We start from the raw sequence: 19,296 nt of genomic DNA, 5'->3' as shown, positions 1-19,296 counted from the left end.
TGGATGACTCAATCAGAGAGGACGAAAATAAAACATGAGAAGGATTTCAATTAATTTTTTTCTTCCTCCAGAAATCTCAGTTCATAAATACATGTGCTGACCCATATCAGAGGCCTTCTCTTACAATCAGCAGTGAGGCAGAGAGACTAGAGTCTTTTTTAATGGTTAGGGTATATATATGGCATTGGAGTTGCAGAGAAAGTGTGAATTAATTGATATGAATGTTCAACTTTCATAACGAAGTTAGTAAAACATATTTCTTAAACCAAACCTTTGCCTAATGAGCTTGCACTGAGCTACCAGAACTAATCTAAAATTTCAATTGACCATTATCACACGTGCAGGAGTCATTCTTCTTCCCAGTGCTCCTGGAATGTCAATGCTCTTATTTGCAATGTTATGAAGATTGATGGAATAATATGTATGTGATACCCTGGGTTTCCAGGGAGAAGTTTAAGCAGAAAGTGGTATTATTAGTTGTTATATTACTACTCATTTTGGCCTCATTTTCAAATGAGATGGATGGCAGTAAGCTAAAAGACAGAAAGTAAAATTAAGTATGAGCTGCTTCATTAACACTTCTCAGGTTATTTTGTAACACTCCTACATCTTTTCTAGTTCAGTGTTCTTTCAAGTGCAAAGTGCCCCTCACTTTTAGACTCTGTCTCTCTCTTTTTTTTTTTCATTCGGAGAAAGCAGAAAAATATAATTATGAAGAGCTCAACCTCTTCCCCCTCGTTTATTCAGGATATTGGATTCTGGATCACAGTTTCCCTCTTTCTGTCCTGTTTTCTGGAGCATAATTATTTTTGTCATGAATCCCCAGCACCCTCACCTAGTCTAAGGTTGAAGTCATTTCTTAGGTCAAATGACCTTTTAACTAACAATGTGAGATCCCACACAGCACATGCACATGCATGCGAACACGTCTGCTTCAAGTGCTTTAATTGCAGAGAACACGTTTCTCCTTAGGCCGGTTCCTTCTGTTACAGCCTCATTTTTTTTCCTAACATTCTTTTGCTTTGTCACACAAACTACGATCATTCCCTCAGTATCAGGTCACTCATCCCTTCCAAGCGCAGTGTTCTCTGACCTTCTAAGTTTTTGTTGATTCATCCTATTATAGTACCTCATAGATCATGGACCCTTTCTTCACGGAATGTACTAAAGTTTCTGTGTTCATCACTCAGGCTGCCATAGAATAATAGCATAGACCAGGCGGCTTAAAGAACAGAAATGTATCACGGTTGTGAAAGCTGCAAGTCCAAGGTCAAAGTGTCAGCAGGCTGGTTTCTAATGAGATCTCTCTCCTTATCTTGCAGAGGCCAATTTCTTGCTGTGTCTCCACAGGACTTTTCTCTTTGAGCACATCCCTAGCGTCTCTTCCCCTTCTTCTAGGGACACTAGTCGTATTGGATCAGCGCCCTATGCTTATGACCTCATTTGACCTTTATTACCTTTTTAAAGTCCCTGTCTCCAAATACTGTCACACTGAGAGTTAAAGCTTCAATTTATGAATTTTGTGGGGGAGACAATTCACTTCATAACAGTTAGTGATATATATATATATATATATGCACACACACACACACACACACATATATACACATATATGGAATACTTAAAGTCTTCCTCATTGTAGTAGTGTAAGAGCATTAAAAAAAGAAAAGTTCATTATTTTAAATTAACTTTATCTCTGTCAATTATCTCAGGGCCTAGCTCTGACTAGGCACTAAAATAAAGAAAGAAACAAATACATAAATAAAGTTGAGTGGATAAATTGATGAGTAAATTAATAATAAAGGTTAAATATGATAACCTTGGTGAAGAAAAATGCATTCTAATAATTAATTAACAACACTCATTTACAAACACCTTTAAGTTAATGATGAATGCATTTTTATAAGGAAGAAATAGTTTTACACAAACTTAGCAAGTCAAAATATTATTTCTAAATAAGGTTTTTACATAGTATAACTAATATGCAATTCTTGGTGTTTTAATAAAATTAATTATTAGTTATTTATAAATAATTATTTTAAATCAGATTAAAATGCTGCTGTGTAAAATCTTTGTTAAGAAAAAAGATACTTTTCAATTGATTTTATAGTTACAATATCTATAATACAAAAATATGACAATGATAAAATATAATATAAATCAATCTCACCTGAGAGTGTAAATGTTGACATACAAAATAAAACATAAAAAGACACTAGAAATAAATTTTAAAAATATAATACAGAAAATTCAATATAATACTATGCAAACAGGATTTCTTTCAGAAAGACTTTATTAAACCTTATAATTAAATTAAAATCTGTGATTGTTCACTTGCCTCATAAAAGGTGCATTTGATTTGCCTTCTCCACGGAAGAGAGATGTCCATTTAAATAGAGAATTCATTTTCACAGTTCTCACAACCCAAGATAAACAGTAGCATTTTATATTTCTGGATATTAAAAAAAAGGAACTAGATCATCCACTTTGAGATTCTGCTTAAAGTATGCCTAGTGTCTCTTCTCCTGATCTGTCATGTCTACTGACAAATCAGGGGACATCGCTGCTTGTTACACCCTCTCTTTTCCACTCTTAGCCACATTCCAACATTGCTAAATAATATTCCTAATGGATCACGCTCTCTGTCATTCTGTCCAGTTGTGAACTGATTCTTTGTATAGAAAACAACTATGGCAGTACTTTTGATTCAAGACATTCACTTATGTAAAACCGAGTGTGGATCATATCTGATTAGCATCCATAGACCACATATTCACTTGTCTGGAAACAGGTAACAGGTTCCAACAAGACCATATAACGGGAGAAATCTTCTAATGTTTGGAAGTGATAGCATATGTGTATTCTGAAGTCAGATCATTAACTTTCTAGGCTTTCTGCTGTTTGATAAGTTATCTCATTATCCTGTGACTCACTTACCTCATTTGTGAAATAAGAGCTATAACAATATTTTATCATAGAATTTATGAGTATTAAATAGGTAAATATATGAAAAATCTGTAAGACAGAGTTCATCAGGCATGCAATCAGAAGTACGTGCACAGGCACACAAATATTAGTTGTTATTATCTAATTCAAAGCCAAAGTGTCTCCAGAATAATGACATAACTAGATTTCTTTGGACAGTAGTAAAGTGCTAGATTCACTGCTGCACATAAGCCTGACTTGGGACATTACCGTGTCCTTTTAATTTGTTATATTCCTTTTTATTTTTTAAATCAGACTTGGGTTATTGCTTTAATTGTAGAAATTCTTAAAAGATATAATAGACTTAGGTGTTCTGATGGTGTATTTGGGAGAAAAATCAAAATTAATTAATCAACCTCATTAGCCTGATGTAACTCTCTAGCTATGATCAGCTGTGTAAAAATGTTGGCAAACATCCTACCATCTCCACAACATGATGATGAAAATACATTCACATTAAAATATCCCTGAGAGGTTAGGAAAGCTCTCTTGAGAAAAATCAATAGCAACTTTTGGTGGTTCTGTCTTTTGCTTTAGCAGAAAGAGCACATGTAATTTCAGCAAAGGAATAAAACTACATTTTAATCATTGAAGATTTGGAAAAAGATTTTAATAAATTTTATAACTTTCTGTAAATTCTTCAATTTAACAATAGGTTTATTTAACATGCTAAAGAACATATTTGTATGTAATAATTAAACCCAAAGGCTTTCCTGATAAAATTCCAAGTAAAGAAAATAAGGAGCAAAAAGTAGTTCTTAACTAGTATATTAAAATATTTGTATCAGATTATATATCAGAGACAAACAATAGAATAAGATAGCCAGTTCAGGAAAAAAAAATCACCTCTATATTTGAAATAATAAAAATTATTCTGTCATTCTGTCCAGTCGTGAACTGATTCTTTGTATAGAAAACAACTATGGCGGTACCTTTGATTCAAGACATTGACTTAAAAATTTGATAGTATATATAACTGGATAAGTTATTATTCAATTAATTATATTAAAGCAATTGATTCATTAGAAAAAAATATAAAGATTAGATTTTACGTTAGTGTAAAATGCTTGTGAGATAATGTTTAATTATGAAAGTGGGAAAATCATAATAAAATTAAGGAGATCATTGCAAGCTCTTGAAATATGAGAGACCTTCTTAATAAAAAAATAGGAGAATTTAAGTAAGATATTTGGTAATTATTCCAAATTAAAAAGTAAAATAATAAAATTTTCTTATATGAAAAACATTAAAACTAAAATTCATATTTAAAGGCCATATTGAGATTAAATATCTGCAGCAAACATAACAGAAAATAGGAATACCCTTATGATATTAGTAGCTCATGAAAAGCCTAAGAAAAACCTAATCAAATGATGTAAGATAAATAATAAATAATAAAGTTTTTTTCCTCCAAAGCAAATATAAAAATGACTAAACGAAAACAAAAGGTTGAACTCTTTCAAATTGCTTTTGAATATCCTTTCATTTTTGTTTGTTACACAAAATATATGGTTTTACAACCTGTCTGGGACGTACTTCAGCAATTTTTATATTGTTTGAGCTAGTTATACAACTTTATTCAAGATAAACAATAGCGTAGTTATTAAGGAAACTATCGTTGCAGAAAGTCTGCCACCAAATAGTTGTGTGACATCGTAGAAGTTATTTATCCAGTTTTGCCAACTGCAAAGTATTCATAATACTTTTATCTACATTAGCAGGTGGTTTAGGATATGGCGGTATTGTACTACAAAAAAATCATACAGTATTTACTTATTAAGTTACATTTTCAAACACTGTATGATATATTTTAAAAGACATTTACAGTGTAGATATTTTGTATCCTTTGACTTCCTACTTGATGATAAATGTCTGCAAATGAACTTGTTATAATGCACAGACACCACACACAAAAACACGCACTTGCATTCCTACACTCACGGAAAATTCTATACTGTATGTTTAGAGGTCATTTTTATTTTCTCTTTATGTTTATTTTGTTTCCAAAATTTCCAAATATTTTCTTTTTAAAAAATATTCCATAGTAGCATGTGTTACTTATTGAGTCAGGAAATAAAATCAATCAATAAACTTTCCAAAGATGTCTCTTTGTTTTCATCTTTGTTTGCTGTGTAGTAATTAAAGGGTATGCCAAAATTAAAATTGCCTACTTTTTTTTTATCATAAGAGTCCATATTTACTTCTGCCATCTGGAAATGTGGTTTACCTACACCACCGAGAGCAGCAGATCATAATACAATGAACTACCATATGTGACAGAATTCAATATTATTTCAAAATGTTGTATAGTAAAATTTTTGATTGTGTGCAGTATTGTACCACCTGCATTGTCACAAAGAGGTATTTCCTTTGTTTTTTTCAACAATGAGATCATTCATGTTTTATTTTCCTCGAGGATATTAACACTATAGTTCATGTATTCTCTGGTTATTTGAACAGATAAGCATTAAAGTTAGTCTAAGATAATTACTCCTCCCACCTGCTACCCAAAGGAACTCTATCACTACACGCAATAGTGATCATATTCCTTAAAATAATGCAGTTCACTTCAGATTTGAGTTTCTATTTTGGAACTGCACTTTTACTAGAGAAAAGAGAAAACATCTTTATGAATATTTGCATATTATGAAATATTGTATTTGGAATATTTATGAGGAAAAATACCCACACACTGTTTTTTGTCAAAATGTTCAAGTTATGTTGAGATTTGTTTGTAATTCAGCAAAATGTAAAGTCTCCTTTCTCTTTTGATGAAACTGTTAAGATATATATCTTGATTATAGGGTGAATAATAAGATGAAAATCTCCCTTTTCCAGTAGTATAGGTAGAATGGTGGCTGCCCTCAACAGCAGAATTATTTTTCCTCACTTTTCATCTTCTTTTCTTTTTTGACGTGAGAGCTTCTCATCATTTTTATCACTGCCGCATGGTAAGCTGTGGGTAAGCATGGCCACAGGATTCCCTAAGTGGACAAAAATGAAAATCTCATAGGGGTATAAATAAAGAGAGATTACTCCAGCCCTGACAAAAACATCTCAAAGACAGAAAATTTAATTCTCAGAAAATAAGCATTCAGTTTGGTGTTGGAACTCCTGAAAGAGCATAGTTTTCTGTGTTAGTGTAAATGCTAATTGGTGTTAATGTACTGGCAAAAATAAAAGGCTCTGAGCACATGCTGCATTTCTGACAAACATTATCTGTCAAGTCTTCTGATTTTTGGATGCCTTGCTATTAGAAAAGACAGAATCAGTGGAGCACATATTTTACACACCCACATCTTCACAGTGCATAAATTTTGCATTGATGGTTATCTGTTTCAGAAATAAACAAATGTAAAAGCAATCTTGAACCTAGGCCAAGCCTGTTTCAAGCCTTGTCTTACTTGTCTTCCCAGTAAAACTTACTGGCATAACTATGGCCACTGCAGTTCATAATCAAGCTGCCCATTACATTTCATGTATTTTGTTTGTTTGTTTTAATCTCACTGTTTTTATTGATTAGCTTATACGTAGATTTTATAACATAGTGGTTGCAGAGATATTTCATAGAGCCATCAAATCTTTTGAATATGTTTCAATTCTTCAAATGGGACAGAAAAAATGTCATAAATTAGGCATAAATTTAGCTCACTTGGTCTTCTCCGCTTTACGTCCTTTCTGAATAGGTTTAGCCTGAATCTTCATGACTTTTTTGGACACTATTTTCCCTATATTTGCTAAACTCATGACTTATCTCAGTCTCAATGAGCAACCAGGTGAAACCAGCCCAATTGTCCCATAGAACTGATGTTTATAGTTTATTTGAATAAACACAGAAATTGACTCTCCCAGTCTTAAACTTTGAGAAAGTTACATTTGCCTTATTTGAGTTCCTTTATCAGGAAACCAACCATCAAGCCTCCCAGATAGTATCAAAGAACTGAAACTCACCCAATCATATCACAGTATCTGTACAATGATCTGCAAGACCCTTCACTTGTCATGATGGCCCAACTGACCATCTGCTTCCTGTTGACCCACTTCTCTTCCTTACCATTCCCTAATTCCTGTTTTCTTGCATGTAGTTATATTTTGTCCCTGCTCTACAAACCACTAATTTTAGTCAAGGAGATGGATTTGAGACTGATCTCCCACCTCCTTGGCTGCAGCACCCGATTAAAGCCTTCCTCCCTGGCAATACTTTTCTCAGTGACTGGCTTTCTGTGCAGTGAGCACCAGGGTCTAGACCAAACCTCTGGGGTTTTGGTAACACTGGCTCCTCATGTAAGAAAGAGTCTAATTTGAAACATGAAAGGCATAATCTAATTCCAGATAGAGTAAAGAATTTGCTATCAATTGTGTTAACATTTTTCTCTGCATTGTATGTGTGTGTATGTGTGAGAGAGAGATATGCCTATTTATGTTATCTGTTACTTTTTGGTGACATTTTGAGCGAAATGAAAAAAAATCACAACTTCTTTTTTTCAGTTTTCCTCTCTGTGCCAAAGAATAGCTTCTCAGCTAAACAAATAACAGACATTTATAATTTCAAATTATACTCTCAAAGTCATATTCCTTCTGTAATTTTCATGAGAGATTTCATGAATTATCTTGTAAAACTGAAACACACATAATAAAATTACTTGACTAATTTCTAATATATTTGGGATTGTAGCTAGAATAAATAAGAGATTCTTTTAGGGCAATTATATAGGTCATGCATAAAGTCCAGAAATATGTCAACAATCAATTGACATATATGGTCAATTGATTATTGATCAAGGTGTTAAGAATATTCAATTTGAGAAAGAATATACCTTTTTACAAGTGGTTCTGGAATAACTGGATAGTCATATAAAACACAATGAAACTTTATGAATATATTGTGACATAAACTAAATCTTATTTAAAACAAGTGGATCCTAGGCCTGAATATACAGCCAAAATCTCTGTCTAAAGGAAAAAAGATATCTAATAGACAAATATAAAACAAATACATTGCAAACCATGATTAGGCAATGGTTATCTCAATAGAGCATAAAATTATGATTCATAAACAGTTTTATAAATTGAACTTCATAAAAATTAAAAACATGTTTTTTGAAAGATAATGTTAATAAAATTAAAATACTAGTCACAACTTGGAAGAAAGTATGTACAAAATACAAAATTGATGTGAATTTTTATAATTCAATAATAAGACACACCCAATAAAATTTGGCAACAAATTGAAGACACCCACTAAAGAAGAGATACAGAAAGAAAATAACCATGAGAAAATAATGTTTAAAATAATTTGTCATTAAAAAAATTAAAACCACACTTATATTTACATAACCTGCTAGAATGTCCAAAATTAAACAAAACAAACAAACAAAAACAGGTGGTAAAAAATGCAGGTGAGAGGCAGAGCTACTGAAACACACAAACTATTAATTCAATTGCAAAATGTAGTAATAACTTCCACTAAAAATGAACAATTTCTCATGAAGTTAAAGATACACTTACTATAACACTAGTTATCCCATTTCTAAATTTTTATGCGAGAAAGAAAACATATGTCTATCACAAAAATCAAGATGTGAATGTTTATAGTGACCTTCCTCATTAAACTAAAATATGGGTAAAACCAGATGTTCATTAACTTATAAATAGAAAACCAAATTGCAGTACATGTATATTACACACATGGACATCTTCTTTTCATGTATTGACTACAGTCACTCTATAAGCTTATATTCTCAATAAGGCGAAGTTTGGCATTTCTCTATTTAGAGAAGTATTTGAACATCAATGATAATCTGAGAATGACTAGGTTGTATTTAAGATATCAGATAACCAACTCATATAACTTTCACTGTATTTTTTACATTTTTTCTGAAACCAAATATTAACATTTTGCATATATTGCATATGTATTTATTTACATTTATACATACAATAAATACATAAACCCTATTTCTTCTCATTGTTGCCACATAAACAAGCTTTTGTGAAACAATTTCCTTAACTCTGAAAGCCTATTTTACCTTCATACAGGAAAATCCTGGGACCCTAAGTTCCTTCAATAATTCTAGCTAAATCATTAATTTAGCTTTTGTATAACTAAATTATTCATGTAATTTGTATTTCGTCATATCTTTTCTAATAAAAAATAGAAAGGATCTGTGCGTAGGAAGAAACTTTTTTACATATTTATTTCTACAACTTCTTGTGTTGCTTATTCAGTCCAAGACTTAAGAAGTATGGAAAGTTTAAAAGCCAAATCTCATCCCCAAACTGTTGCTTAATGCTCTATTTCAGCCTCTTTTGGCAAACTTTTATGTACCTACCAAAGGAACCTTGTAAACTGCTTCAGGAGGCCCACATGGCAGCTTGAGAAGTCCTCCACTCTTGCTCTCACCCCACCTATTTCTCAGTTGCTTCCTTTGCTAGCACTGGCTCCCTATCTATACCCCTATTTTGTAGTTCCTTCCTTTTTCAAGATGTTTTTAGAATGCTAAACACAGCCTGGAATAGTCACCTCTGGGTACTCCCAGCATTTTCTAATCTGCTCACTCCTTGTGATAACGAACTCTGTCCTCCAAACTTCCCCTTGATCTAAGCTCTATTTCCTTATTTTTATGAAAATGAAAACATTAAGCTGAGAAGGCAACATGTTAAATACTTCTAGAAATGAAGAATTAAGCATCATCATAGAAATATTTCTCCTGAGCACTTAGTCTTATGTTTTGCCCCCACCCAACACAGAAAGATGCCCTTTCTTCTAAAAGGAATGGATTAGAAGATACTGTCCTCACCAGTACGTACATGTACCACAAAGACAATTGGCCAAGAAGCTGGAATTCTCATGCTTATTGTACACAGAACAACTGGATGTCAGAAGGGTGCTGCAGCACTGTGCAAATGGGGAAACTACCTCAATTAGTTAAATATTAGGTAACATTTTACAGAGTAAATAAAAGGCAAATATTAGGCATCAAGTTGACAAAGATGTGACATCTAAATTGAATGCAAAAAATTAAAGGAAAAATGTCATCATAGTGCATAAAAACTTAGGACAAGAAGAGTGCAGGGTGTGCCGGAACAAATTAGCCACACATTCTCTGGACAGACACATAAATTCACAATAGGATAAAACAAAGACAATTACCTTAGCCACATATGGCTAAGTATTTTCGCCAATTGCTCAGCGTTGAACGCATGTGATTATTACACGTTTGCCAAGATTGGATTACAGAATCGACTTCATTTAGCTTAAACAGAAAGGGTCTTGTTAGAGGCTATTTGTTGGCTGACAGTTTTTGAAAGGGCCAGGAAATCAAACTCTGTGATGCACAGCCAGGAGAACTGTCCAAACTTACCATAAATTTTTAAGCAGAAATAATTTCAGCCATAGCAAACCACTGGCCATTCAAAAAGCCAGGGGCTAGATACCAGAGAGCCAGCATCTCTGCCAAAGTTCTCCAAAAGGAGTGATAACCTTCTCAGTGAATATTGCTACCAGAGCTGAGAGCACGCTCTGCCATCATTCCAAATGTCACTTCTTCTTTGGAAGTGGAGGCTGCTGCTTGGCTCCACTCTTGTGGCAAGGAACCCTGGGAACCTAACATTTTTATTCTAGCTAAGGAAGGTATAATTCACAATATGGAGAATTAGCAAATTGAGGTTTTGGACAGGCATGATTAACAGATGGTGACTATAATATAATTTTTTATTTTTTGCATATGATTAGGCTTCAGCTAGATTATAGTAAAATATGCATTGTTCTCATTCTTGATCACAACGCTTTCACTCCCAATTAACTTACATGTAATCTTCCTGAAGTCTAACAAACTTTACATATATGATGCAGTTAAATGATACACGTGACCTTAATTTTGATCTAAAATTTAGGCATACTGACTTGGAAAGCAAAATAAACAATATCTGTCAGAGAAAGTACAGTTAATAAGGCTATTTCTATCTAGATGAGCTGATTTTTACAATAGGAATAGTTCTATTTGAAAGTGGAAGCAAGCAGTCCTTAAGAAGCGGATTCTTCCATGTTCTAAATAAAACATATACACATATGTGTAGTAGGGATGTGTATATGTGTGTGTGTATGTATAATCATGTACATGTGGAAATATTACCACAAACCAAAGTTGACAGTCAAGCTATTTTCAGAATCTGAAATGAATATCTGTTAACTTCCTGGCCAGTATTACTGAATTGAAAAATTGTGACATTCATAGGTCCTATCTCATGAAAGAAAAGATTTTCTACCAAACTAGATGAAAGTGTAAGTGCATTTTGTTGTTATCTCTTCCTTTAGGTCCCTTGCCATTCTAACACCCACATATTTAGGGTCTCTGATATCCAGAATTTGTGACAAGCAAGTAAGCAAAGATAATTAGTAGCAGTTTCTTTATTGCTTAATATTGTTTTCTCATTCTCCCCTTCAACCTTCCTATGACTTTACACCCTTACATACACATACACATACACACACACACACACATATACACATACACATTTAAATCTACATTCCACTTCTATGTACTCATTTTGCAATTGCCAACCCTTATTAAATCCAGTGCTCGCTCTACTCTGCACCTGGATAACAGTCGGTGAAAGTGGACTAAAAGTAAGCAGCACTTACTCTCTTGCTCTGGTAGGAAATATTAACATACTGTGTGGGTCTACACAATCTCAGTGCTTCAAATGCCATCTGCATGCTGATGACTCTGGGAAGAAAACTGCAAACATCAGGTCTGCAGCTGCTTCGCTTCCTCGTGGCACAGAGGAGGCAATGCTGACCTCGAAAAATTCTAAGTATAAACGTGGCATTGGGATTTATCCCAGAACGATAACTGCAAAAGTTCTTATCTAAGAATATTTGTCTACGTTGATCATTGAAAATACTTGGAACTTACAGACTTAAAGGACAGAGCTGTCTGGAGAATGCAGGTTAGCCGGATAGACTATCTACCTATGTGAGTAATGAAGTATGGAAACCAAGAAAACTCAAACGAAAACTACTTTCTCCAAGCGAAATTGTCGCAGACACATATTGCAATCTGTTTCTCCAAAATCAAAACTCATTCCAGGGTGGGAATGAGTCTGGTTTTGCTTTGTTTTGCATTGTGTTGTTTTGTTTTATTTCGTTTTGGAAGCTGTATCTGGTGGCTTTGAGGCTATTTGAAAGACTAATGTTGTAAGGCTGCAATGTCCCTACATTTTGCTTATATCTTTCACTAATCATTGGGGAAGTTTGATGCTGAGCAAGATCCATTATCCTTGTGCATCTGCTTTGACAATCCAGCCATCTGTGATACTACAACAACCAAATAACACTATCCCAGATCTCATCCCTGAATTTGAGGTTTTCCGTCCAATGTATTACCCCTATGCTGATGTATTAGAAACATCTAAAGCTCAAAATCCTAAAATCTAGCTTATTTTTGCATAGCTTGAAAAGTTCCTCTCCTAACTTTCTATATTTCAAAAGTTGTAAACGCCCTTCTGGTCCAGCTGCCTAAAACAAAGCTATGGAGACATCTTTGACTCTTCTCTCTATATATTCAAATCCTTTTCAAGGGATTGTCTTTCCTCGGAAATCTAGCAAATATCTATTGAGTTCATAAAACTTTTTTGATGACAGTTCTACTCCAAGTCACTATTATCTTTGAACAGATTAGAGGATTTGCCTCTTACAGGGGCTCTCTTCTTCGTTTCTAAATGGCAGCCACAATGTCTCTTAAGGAAATTAGAGCATGTCATATTTCATTCATTAATTCAATTATTACCTATTCAAATCTCAAGACTTTTTCCTTATGCAGAATAAATCTAAATGCCCAACAAGTTCTGAACCTTACTTATCTGTTGACTTTCTCCCTCAGTTACTTAATTCCAGGGAAATGTACTGTCCATGATTGTTGCACGATATTAGTAAAATAGATTACATGCCAATTGATTAAATGTTCCTATACAACATGCTATCAAATACACATTGTAGGATAGTGTGCTAGATATTAAAATGAGAAAATAAAGCCAAAATGTAATATTTTTTGTCTCTGCATTTGAAATATTCCAATATTAATCTGGAAACATACATAAAATAGAAAATTGAAACAAAGTTTTCTAATAATATGAGGAAAGTTTTTTCTACAAAATATATTGCCTTTCAAGGAAGTACATTAAATTCTACAGTACAATGTTATATCTTGCATATATAAAAGTAGGGTAATTTAAATACTCTGATACCAGAAGAAAGACCATAGAAAATTATACTTTTATTTAGGATCCATGTTTAATAAACTATAATAGAAAAAACTAAGTCTTTAGAAAAGACTAGATGCATACGTCGAATATAATTCTATAAAGATTCATTGTTTATATTTTTAGAAGACTGGTAAATGTGTATATATTACTTAAAAATATATGTAGGTACATTATTAAAGACATAAATCTTTAAAAACTTGATAATTTAATTAAATAGAAAAATAAAACACATGCACATATGTCCTATATTAAGTTCAAAAACAAATAACATGTTGCAAATACATTCACAATATATAAGAGGGTTATAGTCTCAAAAATATAGCATTTATACAAATAAATGAAAATAATAAAATGCTCTGTCCCACCAGAAAAAAAAAAATTGGCAAAGTTTATAGATAACTGATTCACAATATAAAAATACTACTAGCTGTTTTAATCATACAAAATTATTCAAAATCACATATAATTAAAGGACACAATATTAAAACCAGATAATTTTATCACTATCCACATTGTAAAATATTAATACTAGTTATTATCATTAGAAGTATGTCTACATATTATTAGAGAAGTTTAAATCAGTTTTCATTTGCAGGAACACTATGTTATAATATATATCAAATACTTAAAACTTGCACAAACTTGGGCTGAGTAACTAGATATTGGAAGTTTTTACAAGAAAATAGTAAACATGTCTTCTCCTGGGAATATAACCCAAATACAATTTTATAGGATTCTACCTGAGGCTATCACTGGATACTCCTTGGTTTAGGGACTGGGACTTGAGTCTAGCAAGATGGATATCACGGGGAGAGTGGAACGATAGAGTGCAGCGGATGCTCACAGTGAGAGGGAAAGGTTACAGTAAGCAGCAATGGAAATGAGCTACCTTAGCAACATACATGTGTCTTAAAAACACATTGTCAAGTGAAAAAAGAATGAGACATATAGCACAGTTTTCATAAATACAAAGTATATGCACACTCTCAAAAGATTTTACTAAAATATGTACACATAAAAGGAAGTAGAGTAAACATATTTAGTGACTTTCTATAAAGGGAGTGGGAGTGGTGGAAGAAAAACTGGTGGGCCACAGGGACACTGGGAAATATTTATAGCCAAAGGGACCTTAATGGAGATTATGTGATAATGGGCAGAGGACTGAGATGTACAATTAACTCAAGGCTCTGCATCTGCTTTTTAAGAAAATATATGTAATAACTAGATATGACCAGACATGCATTTACAAAGATAAGATGGAAAACCTATTATGCATTATATCGCAGAATACTGGATTGCACATGTTAAAATATGAACAGCAATATGTATTTTTAAGCATTAAAATAATGATGTAAGAAAGATTTACTGAAAAACATTATTAAAATAACCAGACAAAAGTAATATAATGTGGTCACTTCAGAAGCACATATATTAAAGTTGTAATGATACAGAGAAGATTAGCATGGTCCCTGCACAAGGATGACATGCACGTTTGTGAAGTTTTCATATTTTTCAATATCGTGAAAATGGCCATAGTGCCCAAAGTAATTTATAGATGTAATGTTATTCCTATTAAACTACCATTTACATTCTTCACAAAAGTAAAAAAAACTATTTTAAAATTCATATGGAACCAGTAAGAGTCCATATAGCCAAGACAATCCTAAGCAAAAAGAACAAAGTTGGAGGCATCACCCTACTGTACTTCAAACTATATTATAAGGCTACAATAACAAAAACAGCGTGATACTGGTACAAAAACAGACACACAGACAAACAGAACAGAATACAGAACTCAGAAATAAGATTGCACATCCACGATCATCTCATCTTCAACAAGCCTGACAAAAACAAGCAATGGGGAAATGGTTCCCTATTCAACAAATGGTGCTGGGATAACTGCCTATCTATTTGCAGAAAATTGAAACTGGACCCCCTCCTCACAACTTATACAAAAATTAACTCAAGATGGATTAAATACTTAAATGTAAAACCCCAAACAATAAAAATCCTAGAATAAAATATAGGCAATACCATTCAGGACACAGGCATGGGCAAAGATTTCATGATGAAATCGTCAATAGCAATTGCAAAAAAAGAAAAAATTAACAAATGGGATCTAATTAAGCTAAAGAGCTTCTGCACAGCAAAATAAACGATCATAAGAGTGAGCAGGCAACCTACAGAGTGGGAGAAAATCTTTGAAATCTATCCATCTGACAAAGGTCTAATATCCAGAATCTACAAGGAACTCAAACAAATTTACAAGAAATAAACAAACAACCCCTTTAAAAAGTGGGTTGAAAGACATGAACAGACATTTCTCAAAAGAAGACATTCATGCAACCAACAAACATATGAAAAAAGGTCAACATCACTGATCATTAGAGAAAAGCAAATCCAAATCACAATGGGATACCATCTCATGCCACTCAGAATGGCCTTTATTAAAAAGTCAAGAAACAACAGATGCTGGCAAGGTTGTGGAGAAATAGGAACACTTTTACATTGTTGGTGGAAATGTAAATTAGTTCAACCATTGTGGAAGACAGTGTGACAATTTCTCAAAGAGCTAGAACCAGAAATACCATTTTACCCAGCAATCTCATTACTGGGTATATACCCAAAGAAATATAAAGCATTCTATTACAAAGACACATGCACACGTATGTTCATTGCAGTACTAGTCACAATAGCAAGGACATAGAATTAACCCAAATGCCCATCAATGATAGACTGGTTAAGAAAATGTGGTACATATACACCATGGAATACTATGCAGCCATAAAAAGAAATGAGACCATGTTCTTTTCATAGACATGGATAAAGCTGGAAGCCATCATCCTCAGCAAACTAACACAGGAATAGAAAACCAAACACTATATGTTCTCACTTATAAGTGGGAGCTAAAGGATGGGATCACATGGATATGGGAAGGAGAATAACCCTCACTGTGGCTTGTTGTGGGGTGGAGTCAGGGGAGAAAGAGTATTAAAAAGGATGGCTAATGCACGCTGGGCTTAACACCTGGGTGATGGGTTGACAGGTGCAGTAAACCACTATGGCACACATTTGCCTATGTAACAAACCTGCACATCCTGCACATGTACCCCAGAACTAAAAATAATAATTTTTAAAAGTTCTAAAAGATAACATAATAAAATATTGCATAAAGCATGATGGCATTACTATAAAAATAAGAGATATAATGGCAATCTATATATCAGAGTTTCCAAAATATCCTACTATTTTCCTTTTGGGGTTTTGGGATTGTGGAAGTGCCCTATTTTCTACCATTGAATTATGGAAAGTTGAAACATTTCACACCACATGCTACTCAGAGATTTATCATGCTAATGAATTTTGTGACGAGAGGTAGTAAGCAAAATTTTCCTACTTAGAATAAAATATGTTTTTTGGTTTGTTTAATTTCCTCTGCTTTCTTATGGAAATAGCTTTTAGTATAAGATTTTTAAATACTGTTTATATTGAACAAAATGCTAAAAATATGATAAATTGATTTTTCTGTACTGTCTTCATTTAGCAAAAATATATACTTATTACCAAATTCCTAAAATATATTACAGAACAATTAAATAATAAACTTGAGTTGCTTATGTATCTAAATAATTCTCGCCTAGCTCTAATAGAAAAGTGGATATTTTATTTCTCTGGAATAATCTTATAGTTTAATTTGCAAATTTTTTCTTTTCTTTTCCTTTCTTTTCTTTTCTTTTCTTTTTTTTTTTTTTCAGAAGAAAGAGGTTTAATGGACTTATAGTTCCACATGGCTGCAGAGGCCTCGCAATCAAGGCAGAAGGCAAGGAGGAGCAAGTCACATCTTACATGTACAGCAGCAGACAAAGAGAGAGCTTGTGCAGGGAAACTCCCCTTTTTAAAATGATCAGATCTCATGAGACTTACTTGCTATCATGAGAACAGCATGGGAAAATCCTGTCCCCATGATTCAGTTACTTCCTACCAGGTCCCTCCCACAACACATGGGAAATCTCATGTTTTATTTTCTTTACTTTTTTCCTGTCTCTTTCCTCTGAGTACCATCTGTAGCATCTGAAATGGCTTAACTTATCCAATAACTAAACACATGGAAACTTCTGTCTGCCATACTTGGACTACTTTTTATACATCAGTTATTTTTCTTTAAATTAGTCATTTTAAATTAGTATCAGCTACATAGCTTTCTTGAGGTAATTACATTGTTTGCTTTCTTTAAGGCACTTAGGATAATGTCTGGAAAATGGAAAATGCCGTAATAGTCTTCTACCACCAATGCTGTTTGGTCATTTTCTCTTCCATTAAAATCAAGACAAATTATTGTCATATACTACATCCAACTCTACATATTTTATGTAGTTGGAATGCACTTAATTTTTAACCTAATTGAAAGTTCTAATTCCTTTGTATTGAAGTGGGAAAAGTTCCCATGTCCCCATCACAGGGCATGAAACGGGGGAGTGGTTCGCTTATTCAGTGCCCTGCTGCTCAAACCTCTAGGGGAACAAACCTGTAGGGGACAGGTTGTGGGGCTGGGACCCCACGGCAGTGTCTAGGGGTGAATGTTTACAGCTCCTAAAGCCCCAGTGGTCATGTGTTACAGGGTGCTCTTTTAGTTTGCTGTCTGTAGGCGGTTTGTGTTAACCAGCTCAGTTAGACCCTCTTCCTTGTCGCAGGGACAGAAGGATTTCTGTATCCAGGGTTCTTGCCTTGGTGTACCAGAAAAATCGGATCATACGTGGGCTTGGAGAATGAGTGCAAAGTTTTATTGAGTGGAAGTAGCTCTCCAGCGATGGGGGAGCCAGAAGGGAGATGGTTTTCTCCTGGAGTTGAGCCACTCTACGGCCCCAGCTGTACTCCAACTGCCCTGGCCAAACTCCGTCTGGTCCTGCTGGCCAATGGCCTGCCAGCGTGCAGGTATCTGTCAGTGTCCTATTCCACCGGCGTGCTCCGGGCGAGCTTTGTCGACGTCCTCTCGGGCTTGTGTCTTCTTCCACTAATGCGCTTCTGCCTTCTTCCACTAGTGCGCTCCTTTCGAAGTTTGCCACCTGTTTGTCTGCCCGCTAGTGTCTCAGGTTCTTAGAGGCCCAGGATGGGTGTGTGGTGGGCCAGGGTGGTCTTGAAAAATGAAACATTTGGGCGCAAAAGCAGGAGTGTATGTCCTCCCCTAGGTCCGTGGGAGTGGCATCCTAGCCAGGTACCTGCCTTTCTCTACACAGCACTTCCCTGCTCCCCTCCCATATAAGTATGAATTCACATATTTAATAAATTATCTGTCAAAGAAATAGGAAGGATGAATGATAATTATGGAAAATGTAGACTGGTAATGGGAAAACAGAATAGAATAAAAATGGATTGATGTAAAAATTTTAAAAAATCTAAATAATTCATGACTCTTAAAAATATAATTTCTGAATACTAATTTCTGGCTTAGTCAATTGATTTGATTTCCTTGTGCTAATATTCATTTAAGATGGGAGATATGATATGAAATACATGTTTAAGTGTTATAAGCAGGACTATAGAGCTACCTTAAGCCTTGAGAGAAAACCAAGGATTTTGTACAGTTGGGAAAGTCATCTTTTTAACTGAATATAATACTCAAATTACCAAACTTGCAAGGTCCTTAGACATAGTCAAGATTCATATGTGTCACTTAAGAGACTTCATGTTGATTGTTGATTAATAACTCTATTTTGAATTTTGTGACTCACTTAGTTCTTTAATGCTTAGCTTATAATCTCCAACTATGAAACATTAGAAATTAATTAATCTTGAGAAATCTCAAAGTAATTTCAGATTTGTGTTGTAATTTTTTGAATAATTTGTTACCTACTGATATCTTTTAAATTAAATCATTCAAATCCCCCACCCTCTAATGAAGCACAGAGCGAGGATTTGATTTCTTTCAGAGTATATATTAAAAAGGAAGAGTTTTGAAACAAGAAACCTAAAGACCAGCTAGACACAAAGTATGTTCAATAAAGTATAAAATAAAATAAAATGATTTTTAAAGAAGTAAGCCAATAG

At 33.8% G+C, this 19,296-nt stretch overlaps 1 non-coding gene across 1 annotated transcript; it reads left to right on the top strand.

Moving 5' to 3' along the window:
- The first annotated feature begins 14,658 nt into the window (after window positions 1-14,658).
- On the top strand, window positions 14,659-14,765 carry LOC129461171 (U6 spliceosomal RNA). Its single transcript, XR_008650410.1, has one exon. It is a non-coding gene; the product is annotated as a U6 spliceosomal RNA (small nuclear RNA).
- Window positions 14,766-19,296: the final 4,531 nt, after the last annotated feature.

This window comes from Symphalangus syndactylus, chromosome 1, assembly GCF_028878055.3.
Source record: "Symphalangus syndactylus isolate Jambi chromosome 1, NHGRI_mSymSyn1-v2.1_pri, whole genome shotgun sequence".
Taxonomy (NCBI): domain Eukaryota; kingdom Metazoa; phylum Chordata; class Mammalia; order Primates; family Hylobatidae; genus Symphalangus; species Symphalangus syndactylus.
This window is presented reverse-complemented; position numbering and strand designations above follow the sequence as displayed.